The 23,785-nt window shown below is 40.3% G+C and overlaps 1 long non-coding RNA gene and 1 pseudogene across 1 annotated transcript in view; both read right to left on the minus strand.

Annotated features, from left to right (window-relative positions):
* LOC150014969 (uncharacterized) overlaps window positions 1–23,785 on the minus strand; it is a 76,319-nt gene that overhangs the window by 19,393 nt on the left and 33,141 nt on the right. The window contains exons 4-6 of the long non-coding RNA XR_016509953.1: window positions 21,675–21,753; window positions 20,818–20,951; window positions 18,431–18,569 (exon numbers count right to left, since the gene is read on the minus strand). This is a non-coding gene — a long non-coding RNA (uncharacterized LOC150014969). The remainder of the gene's footprint in view (window positions 1–18,430; window positions 18,570–20,817; window positions 20,952–21,674; window positions 21,754–23,785) is intronic.
* Window positions 16,402–16,600, minus strand: LOC150014970 (protein transport protein Sec61 subunit gamma pseudogene; annotated as a pseudogene).

The raw sequence follows: 23,785 nt of genomic DNA on the forward strand, positions 1-23,785 counted from the left end.
TTTGGGTCTAGCTTGTTTGGGACTTTCTGTGTTTCCTGGACTTGTATGTCTATTTCCTTTGCCAAAATTTGGGGAGTCTTCCTTCATTATTTTCTAACATAGGCTTTTAATTTCTCGCTCTTCCTCTTCTCCTTCTGGCACCCCTATGATTCAGATGTTGGCAGGTTTAAAGTTGTCCCAGAGGTTCTTAAGCCTCTCCTCATTTTTTTCAATTCTTATTTCCTCATTCTGTACTGGTTGACTTTTTTTCTTCCTTATGTTCCAAATCATTGATTTGAACCCCAGTTTTCTTCCCTTCACCATTGGTTTTGAGTGGATTTTCCTTTGTTTCATTTGGCATAGCCTTCACTTCTTCCCTTATGCATTTGCTGTCCTTAAGCATATCTGTCAAGCCTGTGAGCATCTTTATCACCAGTGTTTTGAACTCTACATCTGTTAGGTTGGCTATCTCCTCATCTCTTAGTTCTCCCACTAGAACCTTAATCCGTTCCTTCTTTTGGGTCATACTTCTCTGTCTCCTCATCTTGACAGGCTTCTGTGTTTGTTGCTTCTGTTTGTTGCACCTGTTATGTTGTAAGGGATGGAGCTTTAAGTATTAGTGTGTGGGTGACCTGTCTCAACACATTGTGATGCTGTATGTAGGGGAGGAGTCTGAGGGGGAACAATGCCGCTTGCTCAGCACTTTCCCCTTTTCCAGACACTTTTCCCACGTCTGTATGGGACTGGCACCTCTCTAGCTGTTGCCCTGGCCATTGTTCCCAGAGTGGGTGGGCCTGTGGACGTTCTAGGACTATGGGAGCCCTTTAAACAAGCCAACTATACTGAAAGACTGGCAGTTTCTTCCTCTGCACTGACCCCACTGGTTTGCACAGTCAGAAGCAAGGAGGCTTTATTTCCCTAGGCACTGGAACCACAGCTGCATTGTCTGGTCTGGTGCTGGGAATGCTGCCCAGGTGTTCCTCTCAACTTTTTAAAATGTGTGGCTGTGCTTTCCACCAGTCTGCTGCTGTCACCGCTGCTGCCGCCACCACACTTAGTCCTCTCCACCTCTCCTAGCTGTCTGGATGAGTATTTCTTCTTTATTTCTTTATTTGTTGGACATCCATGCAACTTTTTCTAGAACTTCTGGTTGTCTTCTAGTTTTGAAGTAGTTTTATTCCTTCTTAGTTGTGGAGGGAGATGCAGCATATCTACCTATGCCTCTATATGGCCAGAAGTAAAAAAAAAAACCAAAAAAAAAAAAAAAAAACCTTTTATAAAAATAGGAAAAGCTTGAATCAGATTTAATACACATTTTGCTAAAAATCATTTGCAGACTTTGATAATTTTATTAATAGCAAAAATTTCTGCTCCATCACTGTGCCAAAGCATTGAATTTGTTAAACACTGATGTTTTGTGTGCTCCATCCCTGCTATAATCGGTTTCAGTGAAATGAGTGTGCTCATTCGTCATCCGCCAGACTACGTCCTACTCCACTTTGAGCTCCTGCATTGGAACACAGTCAGTGCTCAGGGTAGATGCACTTAATAGGTGAATATTCATAGGAATCCTCTAGAGATTGTTTAAAATGCTGATACTTGGCATTAACTCCAGACCTTCTGATGCAGAATGTCTGTGTGGGGTCCGGAGAATTTTCAGTTTTAGTAAACTTTCCAGCGAGTCTCATGCACATGGTTTGGAACCCACACCTTGAGAAACACTTATTTATCTGGACTCCATTAAAGAGTCATGTGGGGAAGTTTCATAGGGGAGCCTGGGAATAAGCAGAGTCAATAAACAAATGGATAGCATGTACGTAGTTACATTCATCTGTTTCAGAGGCTTTGATTTCTGAGGTTAAATAATGAGAAGGGCTGATTAGTAAATGGCAAAGGGAGCAGAGTAACTTCAAATGCAGCTTTTGATTTCAATTTTATTTTTATTTAAATGGAAACTTCTGTGGGAGTCAAAAGGAAAGCTTCCTGATTATAGACAGCACATCCATGGATAAATATAAATCCTAGCTTTCCAGAGAGCTGTGTGAGAGGGATAAGGAGCACACAGAACTAACTAGCATGATTATACAAAGCATGTGCTTATCATAAGACTTAAATGAATATGAGCTTCCTCAGGATTCAGTTTATAGGATTTCTCATTCTCTGCCATCAGCCCCATAGAAATCTGTTTGAATCTGCCAGCTTACTGGTTGGAGTAATATTGTTTCTGTACAATTTCTCACTCCATGCCAACATATTTTGAGCGCCCACAAACAGAGTTCATGTAAAGGACAGATAGGTGATCACTGAATGATCATGCTGTCTGACAGATCTTACTTTGGGTCTTGGAGAGAAAAGGCCAAAATTCCTGCCAATTCTGTTCCTCACTTTCCCCCTTGTTCCTCCCTTTCTCCACACTTGGCAAATGCTCTGCCTAAAATGTCCTTCCCCCAGTTTCCGCTCATACGTTGAGCCACAGCCCAGGAATCAGCTCTTCGGGGAAAATCCTCTACTGACAAACTGACACAGATAGCCCCTTCTCTGTTCTCTTATAAGCAGCCCATGCTTACCTCCATCACAGTATAATCAACTATTAATTTTTGTCATTACTGCCTCATCTGTGAGAACCATATCTCACTCATTGCCAAAGACCAGGTGTATTGCACAAACCTGACATATCGCAGATACTAACAAAGGCAGTAAAACTGAATGAATGAAGAAATGCATAACCAGCAGATCTAAGTTATTCAACTAATTCAATTCAAGTGAAGTCTCTTTCTGGAGTCAAAACATTACAGACACTTTCAGAAATTTTTAAAATATTAAAGGGTTAGAAAAATGCCACAAGACAGGAAATGGATAGAAATGTTAGTTTTTCAAAAAGCAGCTGAAAGTGAATTTAAGAAAATATGAACATATTTACTTATAACTGACTACTAGAAAAATATAAGAGCATTTTAAAAACAGAAGCGATCATTGAGATATATTTGATACATAGTTTTTTAAAATCATAACTCCTGCAAAACTCTCTCTCACATTCAAGCATTTGACAAACATTGTATGATGTTCATGTAAAAAGAGAAAAAAATTAACAGGAATATAATGCCATTTAGACAAATTTGTAGTTGATTAAGTTTATGTATTAATGAATGTATCCAAATTAGTCTAGTGGGAGAATACTATCATCTCTTCTTTGCTTTTCCTATTTAACAATTGTGCAAATTATTTGAAAAAGATACGTAAGATCAGTTTAACAAATACATTCATCCATTCAACAGAAAACTGCTGAACACTTAGCTTGTGCTTTCTCTTGAAAAGATCATTGAATAGTAAATGGCTATAATAATTATACTACATTGTGTTGGATACAGTCACAAATTCTAGAGCAGAATATCAAGAAGGTGACCTAGAAATCGTTGTTATAAGAGCCCTAGTAATCCTTGTTGTCATTTGACAGGATTTAGGAAACCATGGCATATGATATAATCAAGTTTAAAGTGTCTCTATCAAAAAATAAATAAATAAGTAAATACAATTAAGAAAAAAGATCAAATTTTAAAAATACCTTTACATGCAAGAACAATTGAGACCTAAAAGAAAAAATATAATGATTAGTGATGTTAAAAATACTGCAGAAGTTGGATTTAACCAACTATACAACAAAATATTGTATGTGATCTGATTTGATAGGTCTCTTAAAATGTAGGTATATCCATATACTCTCCAACCTACTAACTTTATTATAACAGTAGATAAAAATAAAGTATGATAATAGCAACACAATTTATTTTTTGATCCTTAGTGTCCTTATCAATCTAATGGGCATAATAATAGAGCCTACCATGAAGAGATGTGTAGGGTCTCCAGGTTTGACTGTATCAGAGAAACTGACATGTGATTATTTGCTCATGAAATATTTATGGAGTGACTACCATATTTCTGTGATAGGTTCTGGATATGTGTAAAACACTTTACACCATACTTAGCACATAGTATATGTGTATTTTTTTAAATGTAGCTATTATTATTATTAATCCCAGTTGCAATGATCCTGGTTATCCATTCTGCATCTAGAGACAGACACTGCACCTGCTTTTTAAGTCTCAACAATAGGAGGGTCTGTGCAAGGGATACTGTAGTTACCACATCATAAACCTCTTCAGAGCTCTTTTCTTATCGAGTGTCATTGAGAGTTCCGGCCAGAGACACATGCTCAGGATTGTATCTGCTGCTAGACTTCTTAGGAGAATCAAGTGTTTTAAAAATCTAGTCATGATTAGTCTCTGACTAGACCAGCATTCATTGAAACTCCTCACCTCTGAACTTCCAAGCATTGTTAAATCTGTAACATACAATCTAGCACTTAATTTTACCATCTTGGAATAGTAAGGATGCTTAAGGTTATCTTAAAAGATATTAGTTACTTAGCCTGGGTTTCTTGGAGTCAAACAGTGAATCCCATGTTCAACTCCTAACTGTTTGACCTTGAAAGAGTTATTTTGTTTTCTCATAAATTCAATGCAGTAAAGATTTAATGAGATTACATACCTAGCAGGAACCTCCTGAATGCTAGTGGTCAGTAGTATCATCAGAAATGGGTTGCTCACAGATTCACTACTGGGTGTCAGACTGTCCTGCACATATTAAGTCAAAATTTTTCCTCCTCTAACTTTGCTCTTTCCTGTAGTCTAAGGTCTTCCCTCTGAAGGTTCATAGAGTCCATTTACTTCTTATCTTTGTCTAGGAAAGCTACTCAGATAGTTGAAGATAGCAGTGATAACCCCCCAGGGTTACCAACCATCCTGGTTTGCCCAGGACTCAGAGGCTTCCTGGAATTCAGGACTTTCGTGATAAAATTGGGAATGTTTCAAGCAAACCAAGATGGTTGCTTACCACTTCATCTCTGTTCTTCCCCAGGATGACTATCCCCATGGCCTTCAGACATTATGACACATTATGTGGCCCTTCCATCATCTTCTTATACCTCCCCACAGACATTAATATTTTTGTCAACATCTGTATTAGTGTACAACACAAAACATTTATGCTGTGCTACAGGTATGATAGAAATAGCACTTCGAAGTATTTTCTCCTGCGATACATAACATTTGTTCTTCTTTTTCCCTCCTATCTCAAATACTTTTGTAAATCCATCTCCTAATTTCATTGTTCACACTATATGCATGGCTTCTTGTTTATTTATTCCTTGTTGTCTGCATCCTGTACTTTTATTTCTCTCCCTCAATTAGGCACCCATTCTAATGTGGGGTAGATTAAATAAGGGTTTGTGTCATTGTCAGTCAGGTAGTTGTTTTTTAATTTGCATATTTTTCAATTTTCATAACAGACATTATGCTATACATTCATTTTCTCTTATTTTTTTAAATAAAGGCTGTTATTAAAACCTGTCTATATCATCATGTAGACATCCATTTCCTTCCTGAGTATACATCCACCTCATTTTATAAATCCATCTCCTCAGTGATGATAAACAGGTGATCTTTTACCCCCAGCTGTTATATATAATATTGTAATAAGCATCATTTACATTCCCTTTATGAGAAATTCTCCTGGATCAGTTTTAGTTATCAGAGTCTGCTCGAGCTAGTTGAGCCAAAAAGGTATCTAATAGAATTTGTTATTTTTAAATGGTTGGAAGTAAGTAGGATCTAGGCTAAGCTTCTAGGAATGACTCCCAGAACCATACAGCAGAAGTGGCCAACCTGGGAGCAATGGCCTCTTCCACTATCAGTGGCTAGAGGACCCGGAAACCAGCACTGCCTCTCTGAAACCAAGGCTTGAGAAGAAGATGTGCATTGTTCAGCTTATCAATACTCACCATGTTAGGGCTGGCTATTAGGCAATGACTACACTTTCTACAAAATAAATTGCAGCAATTTGAAAGTGTTCATGAGCATACCTACCATCAAAAATAAGACACAACAGAAAATAGACCTCTGCCTCATGATAATTACTCCCACATCACAAATATTGCATGCATGCCTTTACTTGGAGGACACTAAACCATTAATGGAACCTGAACGATAAGACATCTGGAAAATATAGATTTTTACCTTCTTATCACCTGGGGAGGCAAAAGAAAGTTGGATGGATGAATCTATAGAGTTTTCCACAAACCAAGAATGGGACTGATGGGTCCTAAGAATACACAAACTTAATTTGTCCAAGTAGTGTTACGTTGTTCTGTAGAATGACTAAAGAAGTCTACACCCCAGTCAGCAGTGCATGAGGGTTCCCGATTTCCTCTTCCCTGATAACACTTGATATTACATAGCTAAAAAGAGTTTGCCAACCTAGTTATTACGCCAAACTAAAAAGTACATTTTTAGTGACCCATTAAACTGTTAAAGCTGATTTAAGTTAATTTTTAACAATTTTTTTTGTATTTTTGACATGAATTGTTGCAAGACTAATTTTCCTCAAACCAGTATTTCCATTATATGTGTGAATTTAAATTCTAGGCTTGTCATTTATCATTTAAAAGTTTTGTTTAAACAGCATGAGCCTAGTGTCTTGATCTCTCAAGATTAGTTTAAAATCTTTCCTCTGTTTTCTATTTTTTAGTTGCCCCTTTCAACTTTGGGAGAGTAGAAGGAAAGGGAAAGGGTCTTAATTTTCTATTTTACCCACAGGAAACTGAGCTCAAAGAAGCTAAGTAATTTGCTCAAGGTCACTCAACAATGAGTGCAAGAGGCATCTTTGAACCAGGTATGTCTGAAGCTGAAGTCTTTCATATGCAAGGTTGTAGCATGCTTTGCAAAATCGTACAGTGCATGGGGTGTCTGAGGACTAATCCACACTCACTCCAGTTTAACAATTTAAAACATTATTTTCAGAATTATAACAGTCTCTTTTCTGGCCTTTGTAAATAAAGCCTAATGAAAAGGCACCAAATGTGTTCTATTCAAAAAGTTTTCAAGACCTCAAAAGATATCATCACAAAAATGATTTTCTCATTAAAAATGGTTCCAGATGGGAAAGGTGTGTTTTCCTATAACCTCCACACATTTGCATCTGCTATTCACTGGAAATCTCCCTTCTCCACCTGGACAACTTTTGTTTGTCCTTCAACACCCCATTCAATGTGATCTCTTCTGTTTTTTCTGCTCTGAACTCCCAGAAAGAAATTCAAATCTAGGCACTTTGGTTCCAGAACCCACCCTCTTAACCCTTATGCACCAAAAAAACAGTATGGAAGAAACGTAAAAACAAATGCATAATATGATGCAATTCATCTTATGAAGGATGTATCAGTAAGGCACAAGGGGAACATAGAGGAAGAAGCCCCTGCTTGAGCTGGGGGAATCATGGAAGGTTTTCAGAGGAAGTGAATTGAATGTGTGAACTGACTCTTGAAGAAGGAGCAGGGAAGAGAATTTTAAGCAGAGGGAACAGCAAAGGCAGGGAGGAAGGAAAGAGCATCTTCTTCCTAAAGGCATAATGATACACTCTTCCCCCAAATATCAGTCAATTAAAGGTGCTTTTTAAATAAGTCTGGATCTTAGAGATCACCTTTGTAGTAAATTTTTATTTTATACTTCAAGAGAACAAATCAGCTTGTTATCACAAATCGATCAGTGGTATAGTTAAGATTGATGGTGCTTCCTGAAATCCTTAATAAGAATGGTCTCTTAAAAATGCAGCTTCCCAGGCTCCCTGAAACTTCTTATTCAGTGGGTCTGAGATAAAGCCAAGAACTCAGAATATGGAACAAGTGTTCCAGGCGATTGTTATCATCAGAGAAGTCTAGCAAACTGGGTTAGCTCAGGCCCTGAAGTTCAGCACTCCTCCCACAAATCTCTGCAGAGGAAGGAGACTCCAGCACAGCAGCAAGCCTCCTGTCAGTTAATAATTAAATTGCGTGAATCACCACAATTTTATTAGAGAATGGGACTCGTGAAGTCAGCAGTCTTATACCACATTTCTCTTTATTGACCCACTATTTGGTACTTCTCCTACAGGGTCATATCTAATCCCCTCAACAGTCCTACAAGGTAGATATTTTCTACATTGTACAGATTTAGAAACCAGAACTCAAGAGATTTGGGAAACGTGTAGGTCATGCAGCTTACAGTAAGTAGCCACATTGGAATTTGAAACCAAAGCTATCTGAATTCAGAACCCATACTCTTCCCATTATCCTGACTTCTAGAAGACTCTACAGTAGATTCTGTCCTCACAAAGTCAATCAATATGAATCATTAGCCATAGTTGAAGCCTGCAAGTCTTGACTCAGGATCTTCCCATTTTAGGTTGACCCTTCACTGACCTTTGCGTCCTACCCCACCTGCTTCACCCCAAGAGGCCATCCTGTTTGTTCTTTGCCACTCTGCTGCAATATTCCACCTGGATTATTTGTGGCTATAACAAGCAAAGCTGTACCAATGTCTGGCATTAAAAGAAGCATGAGCCTTCATTCCTGAGGTAATGAGACCTTTTTTTCCAAGTTCCTTCCTCCAAAGTTCATGAACTTAATAAAAAATAAAATAAGAACAGCTCTATTACAGCCCAGACCTCTGCTGCAGGAAGCAGGGGCTGATTAGGTAAAAGCAGTGCCTGGATGAAAAAGAAAACGTATTCGTAGATCAGCTCTGGTGTTTACGTTCTAGCAACCCAGTTCATAGAAAGCCAGGGGGGTGGGCACCACAGCCAGTATCTAAGCTTCCTGGCTACACACTGCAGGTGACACACATATCACAACAGGCAAAGTGGATCTTGACAACAAGATGTTTACATTTTCTCTCCCTTGGAAGTAGAGCTTTGGAGAAACCTAACACTCGACTCTTTGAAGTGATTGGAGACGTGTATTCGTCCAACCCCTATGCATGACAACCACCCAGAATTGTGTGGAAAACCAATAGGTGAGTGAAAGGAGTTGCCCCAGACTCTGGTCCCACGGGTCTCTTGCTCTTCAATGGTCATTGCCATAGCCTTCTGCAGCCACTCAGCAATGGCCCCAGAGTGGCCTTTGTCATTACTCCAAATGGCTCCCTCTCTGAGACTCTTAAAGTCCACTATCCCCCTCTAGGACCCTCAACTCCTACGGGCTCACTTGCATAATTACTGCTCTAAGGCCTCACTGGACTTTCCAGATACGTGATCCATCCATGAATCCCCTGCTAACATTCACATACCTGTTCAGAAGACATGTTATGAGTGCCCATCATAGTCCAGGCATGAGAGGCTCAACTTGAATAAGACCCACCCCTGCTCTCACACACCAGCTTCACCTCCTTTCCTGCCCAACCTAGTCCATCCTCCCACCAACCTACAGACACTTCATTCTGCTCCACCTACTCACTCATCTTCTCTACTCGGGCTGCCCAACCACTGGAGAAGTTTGCCTAAGGTTGTTAAATTGCAAAAGAAAAGAATTGGCAAACGCTGCCTTAGTTTCAATTTCTACATCACAAGGGTACAATAAGAAATATAGAAGGAAAAGAATCTAAAACCCAAATATACTGTGACCAACAAGTGAGTATTCAGTAGATACCACTACCATCACCCAACTGATGGTTGAAGTCAAGCAGGTCTGCATTTGAATTCTCATGATTTATTCAGTTTGCTGTGTGCCCTGAGCCACACCCCCATCCTCTGTAAAATGAAGGCAAACTCTTAAGGTGGTAGAGAGGGTTTAGAAGCAAACAAGTCAACAACCCATTCATTCCATTGTGCTTTGCCTAAGTGGAAGTGCTTTGTCTGGGTTTCAGATCCTACACTGTTGCCTCTGTTTGCGGTGGTTCTCTGATCCGCAGCTTTGCTCTGTTGGGTCAGAGGTGCTCCACTGATGGACAGGTTTAAGATCCACGAGGCTCCTCGAACCTGTGCCATTACCTCCTAATTCTCAGCTAAGACCATTGAAAAGACTGCAGAGAGATTCGGAAAACAACAATCCGGAGGCCTTGAAGCCTGGGAGGTTTTGTGCAAGGGAAGTGTAACATTGCAGTGCCTGGAGCTCAGTGCTCCCAGCCCTGGGACCCCCATCGCAGATGTGGTGGGCAGTGGTGATGAGGAGCGTGCTGCATTTCCTACGAATTAAGCCACGGAGCTGGGAGAACAATGTTGTCATTGATGGGGAAAGGTCGCTGAAATTCCAAGGACACTTGAGGCCTTTCACTGGGCTGAGACAGAGATGCCTAATATTAATCCTACGTAATATGAGTCTCTGACCACTCACTTTCTGAGGGGCCTGTTGGCAGCTCAATCAGCCATTCACTGTGATTCAGTACATCCTCAAGGAAGTGGTTTGGAGGGGAGAAACTCTCTCTTTTTGTAATCTATAATCCAAAGCTCTCCCCCAAAATATATTAGGCCAGGCCATTCTGATTCTTGGGGGAAAAGATGCTTTGCTCCACTGAAGGCTTATTTAATTTTTCTTTGGGGGCTGGGGGTGGGAACCCAACCTCCAGGCACAGTCAGATCAGTGTTCTTTCATTTATTCAACACACATTAATGGGGCACAAAATATAACTAATGTACTGGATATTTAGCTGCCTTCCCGATGGTGTGTTCTAGCCCATGACCTTGAATCTAAAACCCATCTCTTTGCACACCCATTTTACACTGGTGCTTTCAAGTTCACTCACTTATTCAACCAGTACTTAATGAGCAGTTTTTCTGTTCTCAGTATTGTAGTAGGGACACAATGGGAAGAGAGACAGAGCTGTTCTCTCCCTTCATGCATTTTACAACTAATTAGAAAGTCAAACCATGCCTTTGTTTATTACAATTAAGTATAATGGGTATTACGCTAGGTAAACTTAAAACCCAGTGAGGACATATAGCAGGCAGTTGGAGAAGATCTTTGAAAAAATTGACATTTTAGCCAGAACTGGACAGAAGAAGGCTGAGTTGGCCTGGGCAGGGGGAGCAGGAAACTAGGGACACAAAAGGAGTGAGCTGTACCCGGGTTGTAGAGAATAGGAAGTGAAAGAGGTGAGCCATGGCCGACCCAGATCCAGGGTAGGGGAGAGCTGACCATTACACTGATGTCCAGCTTCTTAGGCTGCACACAGTTTTTCAGACCATCTTTTGCTCCAAGCTTTACAACTTAGTCCTCAGTGGGATCCCACTTCCAGAGTCCCAAAGCACAGAGTTTCAGGGGCCCCTTGTCAGGGAGGGGAATTCAGAATGCACACCTCCAGAGCCTGATTATTGTGAACAGAAGAACCACTGTGAAGTGAGGAGGTGAAAGTGGTCTACTAAGTGGGATGCTGAATTGCTCCACTCCTTTTCTTTACCTTCACTGACAAGGAAATGAGCTCCAGGAGAGTGGAGCAAATAAGTGAAATTTTTATCTCCTTGAATGAGTTCTCATCTCCTGGATTAGATTAAGTTGTGTTCCAGAAAGGAGAATTGCTCATATAAAGCTTTGAGGATGTGTGAAGAGTGACAACAGAGTTAAAAGATGGGGGTCCAAGGCCCAACAAACACGTGCTAAATTCTCCTTTGGCCATCAGTTAATATACACTCAACAGACGCATGCTGAATGCGGCGTGCCTGCAGTGCTGAGGTTGCGGACAGGGTGCAATGAGAACACAGACGAGAGCACCTACCCCGGCCTGTGACAAGCCTGAACGGCAACCTGAAAGAGAGACACCTGAATAGAATACAAACATCCAGCACGTGACAGAGTACAGAACAGAAACATGTAGTACGGCATGGCTCGAACTCTGGATCCGGGAGGCCTGGGGTCAAAGTGGGCTCTGCCAGTTACTAAATGTGTTAACCTGGGCAAGTTTCTTTAATCTCACTGGGCCTCACTTTCCTCATCTGTAAAATGAGAATAATAATAGCACTTAACTCACAAGATGATGTGAAAATTTTAAAACAGTTAAATCTACACAAAGTGCTCGGAAAAGTAACTGATGTGGTAAGTGTATATAAATGTTAGCTCTGATTTAAGGAGATCTGTGGTTAAGGTTTTGTTTCTTTTTTAAATTTATAGACTTACGTTCTTTGAGCAGCTTTAGATTTATAGAAAAATTAAGCAGAAAGTACAGCAAGTTTCCATATACCCCTTCCCTCCATACATAATTCCCTCTATTATTAACATCTTGCATTAGTGTGGTATTATTGTTATAACTGATGTTCCAATATGAATATTATCACTAACTAAGGTCCATGGTTTACATTAGGATTCACTCTTTGTGTTGTGCATTCTCTGGGTTTGGACAAATTCATAATGACATGTATTGGTCATTACTTTATCATACAGAGTAGTTTAATTGCACTAAAAATCCCCTATGTTCTATTTGTTCCTCCCCCAAACCTCTCTCCTCTGGCAACCACTGATCTCTTTACTGTCTCTAGTTTACCTTTTCCAGAATGTCATATAGTTGGAATCATTCAGTATATATAGCTTTTAAACATTGGTGTCTCTCACTTGGCAATATGCATTTAAGTTTTCTCTATGTGTTTCTTTCTTTCTTTCTTTTTTTTTTTTTTAAGTTTTAATAAGAGGTAGGTATAGTCATACCAATTTGGATGACGATACTCATACTGTGTCTCTCTATAGAAGTTCTGTGAATCTTTGCCTTTGGAATCCTGTTTCATCTTCCAGATCTTCCAGTGAAGTCCTATACTAAGTCTTCATGGTTCTAGTTGTGACCCTTTTAAAATACAAATGTTCCTAGGAGGTCACATTTTTAACATTTCAGGCCTATAACCATAGTGTTTTTCTGGCTAGAAGAAGCCTTAGCAAAAGCTGAGATGGAAAGGAGAAAAGAGATGACTTATTGAAGAATACACAGTCAGAAATAAGTTACATATCACCCTTCTAGCATGTCACTTGTCACTTGAATGCAGGTTTGGATAGGTGCAATAACCACACACCATAAACTGAAAAATTAAAACATGATGTTCAACTAAAGAGCTTGTGAATTTTGTCCATGAACACATACAGGTGCAATCTTATTTAATGATTGAATGTTTATGCTTTATTAATAGTTACAGCATTCAAGTCAGGACTATTCATTTACCAACATAATTTATCAGGTGTCTATAAAAATGTTAAGACAATATGCTAGGTGTAAAGATATATAGGCTAGTAGAAAGTAGGTATAAATGGTTACCTGGGCAATCAAGGAAGGCTTTCCAAAAGAGAGAAAATTTGATCAGGGCCTGAAGGATGAGCAGATATAGGTGGAAAGGAAGGACACTGGAGAGAACTTGGGATGAGGAAAGTGTGTGATGTTTATACTGGAACACTGAGCAGTTCCCTCTGGCCAAGAAAAGGGCACACTGGGGTGTGGGAGAAGTGGGGCTGCATACTTCCAGTGACAGTGTCAGTGTGACCATCAGCTGCCAAGAGTCTGGGCTGGGCAGAGTCAGCACAAGGCCAACTCCTCCACTTCACCACTGTTCCCAGGGCCCCAGGCTGCCCTGCCAGGTTCAAGTGTTCAGCCACTCCCTGAACACTTGCCAAAAGGGAGTCTACAGCAGGTTCTTAGAGAACTCAAGGACTCCCTGCTTCCTCCTTGTGTCCTTGGCTGCTGTGCCCTTATTATGCCCCCTTAGGAGCAAGTTTCCTCTCATTCCTGAAGGGCAGACAATAGAATTCTTCTGAGAGAGCCTTCACAGGAATGAGAAATCCTAAGGCAGCTTTAATTTAGCCTGTGGGGTGGAGCGTGGGCTTTCCTTCCTGGAAATCCAGTTTGCTAACAAATGCCTCCCCACCCTTGTCCTACCCCCACTGGCTGCTCTGCTATGGCAACAGCCTCCTGGCCAGCCCTCACAGTCAGGATGGGCCTTAAACGACTTTCTACATTGAATTCCAGACTCTTGGGTGATGCAGCCATTTTTCAACCAGCCTCTCCAAGCTTGTCAGAGCAAGGAAGGCTCTGGGTGTGCAGAACACCCCATTCAAGTAAACACCAAGTCAACAAACAAGCACATTGTCAAGGAGGGGTCAGGAGTGTGGGTGACAAGGAGGGGAGGTCTTAAGAAAGTGACAACTGCTTGAGCTGATCTCTCACAAGTCCTTTCAGCACTTAACTCCCTCTTGACTGCCTGCCATCTCTGTAGACGAGCAAACACATACACACTCATGCCCACACATGCACACACATGACACCTGGCCCTCTTGTTCCTTGCATTCACACCAATTACCTCCCCACTGCAAATATTTTTTGACTCCTCGTGTCTCCATTAATTCTTACACCATTATGCACCTCAATACCACAGGACACAGTGGGGGTGAGGTGGAGAGAACAGGGGCCTTCAAATCAAACAGACAGTGTATAACCCTCTCTCAACTGATTTTTCTCACTGCAACTTGGAGATTTAAAAAAAAATGAAAGAACTAAAGTATCATCTCAGGTTATTTCCATCCCTCTTCCTCCCTTAACAAATTAAATTCAATTGCATTCAGACAAACACAGCACAGCAATGTCCCTTAAAGGTGCAGAGAGACAGTATGATGGGAAGAGCAAAGGCTCAGAGATAGATCCTATCTCTTATAAGTCACATTTTTATTGCAAAGAACAGAAATCTCAGCTTGGCAGGAGGGAGAATTTATAGCTTCAGTAAAACCAATTAATACTCCCAATATCTATTCTCCCATTCTTTTCTTTAGTAATAGGACTCACTGTCTCCACATGACCAGAAAGGGGTGTCCATTGATCTGCACACTCTCCAGAGGCTACATTTCCCAGCCTCCTTTGCATCTATGAGTGGTCCTGCAGTAGAATGTAAACGAAGGAGGTGAGTACAATTTTCAGCTCACTTCTCTTAAAGGAAGTTCATTGATCTTCACAGCTTCTTTTGCTCTTCCCCTTGGTTGAGAAATGGGTCAACTGGAGCAACTGTTACAGCAGCACAGACTCTAACTTACTAACACAATTCATTTCAGTGAGACTTGATCTAGCCATCTCTAACAATGTCATCATGGATCTGGTTTCTCTCATTGTCTCTGTTCTGCTTCCAGTGCTGTCTCTTATTTTCAGACTCCACATGTTCCCCCTCCCACAACTGGTCCCTACTTCCCCAGCCTACTGTAACCAAAATTGCTACAGTCAGTACAAACCTCAAATCTTGACACAACACACTCTAGAGAAGAGTGATATTTCCTTCTGTTATCATTGAAAAGGGACAATAGGGACACCAAAGACAGAAAGATAAGGTACCAAAGTTAAATGGCCTACAATTTCATCTTTGAGCATAACTGACCTATTTAACTAGAGCCATTAGACCAGGACTTAAACCAACTACAATGGACATTAGATTCAAGCCCTGATATTCAGAGTGTGTTCCTCCAGGGCCCTCCTGGGCTTATATTGTAGGAGGCAAGCACCTATTTCCCATAATGTCCAACCAAGACATTTGTTCCCAACATGAAATTAAGTGTTTTTAGGAAGTAGAAACCAATTCTGGGAAGCGAAACCATGGCAAATGTCCAGTCCATCACCTATATGCTGACATCATCCAAACTTGAGACTCCAGCCCAAACCTCTCTCCTGTGACTCAGACAGGGCCAGGACTACAGTGAGGCAAGCAAGGTGCCTAGGGTTTAAAATTTAAGGAGACGGTCATTCTCAAGTGCTGACCCTGCACTTGCAAAACACTGAGAATAAATGCCTCCTTAACTGTTGTGCCTTGTGTGCCTTTCTTGCCTCACCTTAATCTTAACCCTTGATCCTCAAGCCTGTGTACTGGACATTGACCTACCAGGGTAAGCCATGGGCCTCTCAAGTTCAGCATGATTAAGACATATCCTATCACTTTCCATCCCCCAATCTTGTCCTCCTATGCTCCCTAAGTTGGGAAATAACATAAACATCTACCACTTATCTGGCTGCTCAAGCCTGAATCCTGGGAATCATCCTTGATGTCACCTTATTGTCACTTCTGCCAGTTAATCACCAAGTTCATACATATCTTTAGAATCCATTCACATTACCAATCCTACCATCCCCATGACACCAAACTAAGCTACCATCACCTTTCTGCTAAAAATCAGCTACAGCCTCCCACTTTTCTCAGAGATAGAATGGAACCCCCATTGCCTACTGTGGTGACCTTCAAATGCAAAATTATTTTGCCTTTTCCTCCTTCTCTGTCTCCCTCTCCATGTGGCCTCACTCCTCTTTCTTGCGATCCCCTGTATCAGGCTTTGCTTTGAGAACAACCCAAATTAGAACACCAAACCCCAAAGATTAACTATGGCAACATGTGTGATATTTCCTAACACACTGTCAGTGTTTAATAAATTGTAGTTATTAATGTTAGCTACTATATTCTTTTTTGAAATTATTTTAATTTAGAAAAAAAAGCATCTTGGAAGGGAAAAATGAAAAAAGAATACAAAATATGTAGGCATTTTTTTTTTTTTTACTCCATGAGCTTCTCAAGTCCTCATTCATTCACCAATACCCAAGATTAAAAAACCCTCCTCTAGAAAGGTATTCAGCCATCAACAATAATGTTATTAATAGGGATATGGATCAATTTCACAAAAAAAGCCAATGAACCCCATTATAGCAAGTCGTATCACTGTTGCCATGCCAATCTTCTGGAATTCTTTCCTATTAGGTTTGGTGCCTCTTCTAACCAGCTGTATTGAATCCTTCATGAACTGCCAACTAGGCTCAACAAACCGCATTACCTGATCTGTAATGTTGCCTGCCTACACCTCAGCTGTTTGGGGCATGTAGCACAGGAGCACACCCACCAAGTCCCACCGGAACTAGCTATTATAGTCCTGATGGGGAAGATGGACAAGTATAAGCTAATAAGATAAATGCTATCATAGAAGTATAAAGTGGTTGAACATGCAAATGAGAACAGGTGAAGGAGTCCTTACGTTTGAAGGAATCAAGGATGCTTCACAGAGGAAGTTGCTCTTGAACTGAGATTTCTTAAAGGTCCACAAATCAAGAGAAAGCGTTCCCAGCCAAGCACATAACAAGAATAAAAATATGGCATATGACAGAACATGGCATGACATGGGACACAAAAGCAGTTTAGAAAGTTAAAAGAGGGTTTATGAGGGGTAGAAATTGAGGGCACAGTCTCAAGGGTCCTCCACCAAGGAGAGAGGTGGTGTCTGAGGCACCTACAGAGATGAGCTGTCAGGCTCTCCTGCAGATAGACGCTCAGAGGGAAATGCATAACGTCCACTATCCAGCTACACATGTGCTTTCCTGCTCCTGTTTATTTACACTCTGCTTGGCTGGATGGAATCAAGGCATAATTCCTGACCCACCCCCTTCAGCACCCTGCAGAGAGGGGGAAGCAGGGAACATCCCTGTCAAGTGCCAGATGTTTGGCAGGGGCCTAAGGGCTGCTGATAGCTTTGGAGGTGAAACAGGAAACTCTTCTGGGGCAGGAAGCCTGGAAGTGCAGAAGGCTGCCAAATGAAAGACAAGTGGTTTCAGAAAAGTAGAGAAGGATGACAGGGGATAGAGTCAGGCACATCTGGATTCCAGTCCCAGCTTTGCTCCTTCCTGGTTGTGTGGCCTCCGACAAGTCACTTCCTCAGCCTGAGCCTCAATTTCTTCAGCTAATACCCCTTCTAGTTCTGAGGTTCAAGGATTCCATGAGGCAGTACATGAGCTTAACTTTGAAGGTTGAAAAGAATTTTGTTATCCCAAAGTTCCTCTCACTTTGAGTGAGTATACAGAATGAGATGTCTCAGAATAAAAAAGAAAAACAGTTTTTAGAAAAATCTCAGAGGCCTGCTCACCTGGCTTTAGGGTAAAGAATAACTTTTAACCACTACATGCACAACAATAAATTAATTGGGGATGAGGGGTGACAGAAGGAAGTCCAACTAGTTATTTAGAAGTGCTGGTTGACTTTCACTTTTATCTGGTTACTCTAGCTAACAGCTAATAAATTCTTGCTCAACTTTTTTCTAGTCTCATGTCCAACTCTGCACCCTACTCCAGTCATGTTAATGAATAATTCTTCATTCTCCTAAAATGCCCTTATCCCCTGCTTCTTTGTCTTTATTTATGTTGTTTGTTCATTCAACAAACATTTACTGAGCTCCTTCTGTGACCTATGTTGTGCATGGAGAAAAGAAAGAAAGAAAGAAAGAAAAACATAGTCCCGGCTCTCATAGGCATGTAGTCTAACATTAACTAGATTAACTTGACAGACATTAACTAAAAAATGGTACAAAGAAATGGAAACATTAAAGGTTGTACACCCGACACTGTGGGGAGTGGGGTGGAGGATATTGTTTATGAGTGGAATAGTAGAAGAAATTGATTTAATTATGGAGGTCAGGGAAGGCTTTTTAGCGTAAGTAACACCTTTATGTCCTTCCTTTTAGATACATAATTGTTTTCAGCTTATGATGCAGTCTAAATATCATCTCTGTGAAGTCATCTGCTTCTCCCCTAGCAAGACAATCGATCACCTTTCTCCTTTGGGATCTGTAGGTTTTATTTCAGGGACACTAGCATAGCTTTGAGGACACTGTTATTACCTTTAGCTGTGTTCTAGTCTGTCTCCCCACAGACTATGGGCTCCTTGATAGCACAATGCCGTATTGCTCATTTCTGCAGCCCCACCGCGGCGCCAGGTACCAACAAGATGAAACTTGCATGAACTGATATGCAGATCCTCTGCAAATTCAAGGTTTCTTTTTACTCGAGAAACTTATTTCATAATTAGCAGTTTCAATAATGTTCTGGTTTATGCTCTTTTTTTCATAATAAAATAAATACCTTTCTAAGAAGTTTGCCTGAATATATTATACAATTAGTACAAATAAGGCATGAATGAAAATTCTAGACCTGCCATTCAAGTAATGGGTCATAAAAATTCTTCACTGAATTTTAAAGACATTCATCTATAATTTCTCCTTAAGCCCAAAGTCTGGCTGTTGAAGTGACTGAAATAGAGAGCTTTCTTGTTTCAAATACAGATTTTTATGATGTGGTCTACCTATGGGCAAAAACACTTAAAAAAAGACAGGTGGATTTCTGGGCATTGAAACAGAAGTATTAAGAAGTTGGTGAAAGTCTACCTCTCACTTTTCTACTCAGAGAGTAAATTTGTTACAAAATGGGGGCCAGAAATATTTGGTTTCCTATCACTGGATAGGAAAGTGCCTTGTATTTAGCTCATTCAGTTGTCTTCACCTAGAATGTCTTTGTTCCTCTTATCAAAATCCTACCTTCAAGCCCCATCTCAGACATATCTTTGTTTATTTTACCAATGGTTAGATTTTGGATTTGCCCCAGGTCATAAAACACTTCAGTGGCAAACAAAGAAAATAACAGGACTCTAGGCACTTGTCCTAAAATCTTTCTTTCACACCAGGGTTGTCCAAAGAGCATTGGGAAATGTTATATCTATCTTCCACTCCTACTTTCTAGAGAAGCCTTAATCCCTATCAACACCAAAAGGCTATAGAAAATCCTGTAGTTTAGCTGCAATTTAAGAATGATTATGTTTTTTATTGAATGCAGCACTTTCCAAACTCCTTTGAGCACCTTTCTTCACAACATCCATTAACTTCTCCTGAAATTATTATTTTCCTTTTCAGAAAACACACCTTGAGAAACACTGCTCTCTGTCATGATTGCTCTCACTCACCTCCTCCCCCTCATTTTAGATGGGGGAGCCAAAGAGAGACAGTTACTGAATAGGTGAGACACAAAGATATTTGGATCATCTCTTCTTTTTGTGGCTGTAAGAGACCTCTATTTTATATTTAAGTATAAATTAAATCTAAAACAGTAAGCAAAAAAATGAAAAGGCAATTTATAAAAGAAGAGACAAGTCATCAGTTAATATATGGAAAGACATTGGGCCTCACTAAGTACACAAAGCAGTATAAAGTCAAACAACAAAGGATGGTTTTGGTGAACCAAATTATCAAAGATATAGTTTTAGTGATAATGATATGCTAAAATTCCTAAAGCTGAGGTTTTTTGTTTTTTGTTTTTCTTTTTTTACTCTTTTTGGTATTTTTCAAATGTTCTACAATGAACATACAAGTATATTCATTTTTCCATTTAAAAAATACTTTAAAGTTATGAGAATACTTTTACAAGACTAAGCAGATCTTATTAAAATTTGCATATTTCAAACTGGAAAAATGTGACTTGCACGTTTTTAAGGCTGGGAAGCTTACTTTGAAAACTTTAAAGTAACCCATTGCTACCTTAGGTTAGCCATTGGCTCACCCACATGGGCTAGTCTACATTCCCTTGTCTTACTGAGAACTGAATGAATAATTACACCCCGGCTGCTGAATTAGTGGAAGGGTCTGGCCTGTGGACTAAGACCTGAGCCATCCCAATACCCAGAGATTCAGAATCTCCACCACTGAATCTATGAGGGTTTCTCAATGAGGTTCAACGGAGAAGCAAAACTAAGACAGGTGAGACAGTGAGCAGTCCATGGGCCTTGAAATCAGACAAACGTGGCTTTGAGTCCTACCTCTTCCTCTTACTGTTGTAGACCCAAGGAAGTTCCATACCATTTCTGAACACCATTTCTTTCTTCTCAAAAGAAAATGGTCAGAACAAGAGATTATAGGATTGTCCGAAAATTCAACCCTGATAAAATAGCTAACTTAGATGTTGGCTGGGGCCTCTGTTCCTAAAGAGATCTAGAAAGAATTGGATGGAACCTGAAGTTTCAGACCCTGTCACTGTCTGAAATCCTCCTTCAAATTTCTGTAAACCCTAGAGGCATTCCTTGCTTGTACATATATGATTCTAGGGTACTACTGAAACTTGCTGATTCCATTTCATGTAGCATTGATTCATATGTAAAATTCAGGCACTTTTCCAATTTCTACCCATAATAATAACAATAATAGTATAATCATATAGCATTTGTGAGCATAGTAGTACTTACAGACATTTTGAAGGTATGACCTGTTCCTAAATGTCCCTTGACCTCCCTGCATTCCATCACTTTATATTTCATGCTCTGTCTTGCTGGCTTGTTCGCTCTTACACCTCTCTGACCTCCATCTTTCTTCTCTCTCACTAGAGCAAGAACAAACAAGCAGATTTCTCTCAGTTTCTCAGGCAGAGAAGTTAAACTATTCTTTCATGGCTGGAGCTCCTGATAACACCTTTATTCCCAATAGCTCATCAAGGTATTTTTATAGGAAAGACAGTTATATCCTTGAGAGGGATTCTGGTGCTGGCCATTAAAAAAACAAAAAAATTACATCATCACACACATACAAAGGCAGTATTGCACAGTACTTAGGAGCATAGTGGGCTGTGTAGTGGATCTTTGCTGCTGCGTATCTTCTAAATGTGTGGCCTTGGCGAGTTATTTAAACTCAGTATCTTTATATATAAAATGAAGATTACAATTGTACTAAACTCATAGAGTGTTTATAAGAACTAAATAATTAATATGTGTAAAAACCCCAGAACATTGTTTAGCACATAATAAGATCTCAATAAATATTAGTCATTTGCTTTTATTAAACAAGTTTTACTACATTTACTATGACCCATCTCCTCCTCATAAGACTTTATTTCATTTGGGTCATCTACTTTAAATGCAGTCAATATCTACAAGGTGTTACCAAGATTACCATTTTGAGCATTGTAGATCATTATTGTGGAAAACTTCTAACCAATAATATATTACTGGAGACAATGACATGGCTATGCAAAAGTAATGGACTAGCAGAATAACATAACAGTTTGGAATCAGATAACCTGGGTTCAAATCCCAATTCTAAAACTTACTTGCACTGTGATCTTCAACAAGTTGCTTGACTTCTCTGAGCTGGTCTCCTCATCTGGTAAGTGTGAGCAAAAATAAAACCTACCTTACAGAATTGAGAAGATTAAGAAACATAATATATAGAGAAAAAATAGTACATGCTCAATAAAGTAGGTGATGGTGGTGGTAGAAATGGTGGAGGAGGTAGTGCCAGAAGAGGTGGTAGTGGAGAAGGAGGAGGTGGTGATGGCAGTGGTAGTGGTGGTGGTTGTGGGATGGTGGTGGTGGTGGTGGTGGTGGTTATAGTGTCATTGAGATGAGTATACAGCCTCTCTTTGGATGGTCTTTGGAACATCCTGAGACTACCAGCCACCTACAAATTTACCAACAGCAATAACTATAGATAAGATTTTGGTATTTTTATTTTGTTCCTATATTTTTATGTCTCTGAGATCATTCTGTATAGACATTTTATATCCTACCTTCCCACCTAACATGACATTAAAAATATGTTTCCATGACTTCACATTTTTATACACTTCGTTTTAACAATTACATAATATTCTATTGTAAAGACCTATTTAAACAACTCTCTTTTTACTGGACATTCAGGTTGTTTTCAATTTGCTTATTATAAATAATTTAACAATGTAAATTTTTGTCCAGAAGACTTTGTCTGCACTTTGGATAATTTCCTTCAGCCGAATTCCTAGACATAGAAATACTGGGCCAAAGAATGTGAACTCATGAAACGTATTGCCATATCATTATCCAGATCCTTCACATAGTTGAAGACAATGATCATGTTCTCTAATCTTTTCTACCAGCGAAACACTCTCAGATCCTTCTATTACTCTTCATATAATTCAATCCCCAGTGCTGCCACCATCCTTGTCCCTTTTCTTAGGGTCAAAGCACAAACTCCTAAGCTGGCGTTCCAGGTTCTTCCACTCTGACCTACTTTATCTTTGCCTCTTCATCTCCTGCTGCAGCTCACCTCACATTTCAGGCACCCTCCCCTCCAGTCAACCATGGCTTTGTACATGCACCCTGTTCCTTCATTTCTCCATTCATTTGTTTATTCTGTTCCTTCAGTCAAAGGATTGCATTTCACACTATTGATGGCTTGAAAACTTGGTCTCATCTTTCAAGACAGGACCCAAATGCCATGCTTCCCTGAAGTTTTCTTATTTCCTTTAGCCTGCTCTGTCTACCCTAGTCCTGTGCTACCTACTACAGTGGTGGTCAGAGTCCCCCCACAAAAGGATTCACTCAATTCTGGTAACTCAGGAGGAGTTAATAGAGGAATTATTTAGGAAGGTGTGGGCAGGACATGGAGGAACTAAGAAATAGCACAGTACTCAAAGACCAGCAAGGCTTTTAATATCCCTCTACCTGAGAGAGTCAAGACAGGGAGGGGTTATTGGAACTTATCAGGGAAGGGTCATATTGAGTGGAGCTGTGACTTTTACCAAGAGACAAAACCAGCCCGAGGTAATCTCACAGAGAAGGACCAAAGAGAATAAATACCCAACTTGATTTCACTCTCCTCTCCATTTTTCGTCTCCTGCCCAGGCTTCCATTAACAGAACCTAACTAGATTCTGAGGGCTAAGATGCATTGATGTAGTCCATAGATGTCAATGCCCTATGGCATAGAGCATGATGGAGAAGGGTAGAGGCTAGATATGAAGAGCAGAGGGAAGATCCCCATCTCACCATATTAAACCTTATTACCCTTGATTATAGTTCATTGTCAGCAGGTCTGCTTCACTCCCTGAACAGATAATGTACTCTCTCCCTCACCTCCAAACCATCTTCTACACCACGATGTGATCATTTTGCTCTCCCATTCAGTTTTGTTGAGTGTCCCACTGCTCTCCCCTCTCCCATTGCCTGCAGAGACAACTATAAATGTATCAGCATGACTAATGTCCCTGGTGACTTGGCTCTTGCCTTCCTCACTTCCTCACAGCCACCTCTCCCTGCCCTTCTACTTCACAGTCTAGCCACATGAACACTTGTCACTCCCCAAACACAGCATTTTCTCTAAAACATTTATCATTTTGCCTTGCACACATTTCTCTCATTGGAAACCTCCTACTCATTCTTTGAGACTCAATGCAAGGGCTACT

The sequence above is a fragment of the Furipterus horrens genome, unplaced genomic scaffold (assembly GCF_987537825.1).
Source record: "Furipterus horrens unplaced genomic scaffold, mFurHor1.1.pri manual_scaffold_3, whole genome shotgun sequence".
Taxonomy (NCBI): domain Eukaryota; kingdom Metazoa; phylum Chordata; class Mammalia; order Chiroptera; family Furipteridae; genus Furipterus; species Furipterus horrens.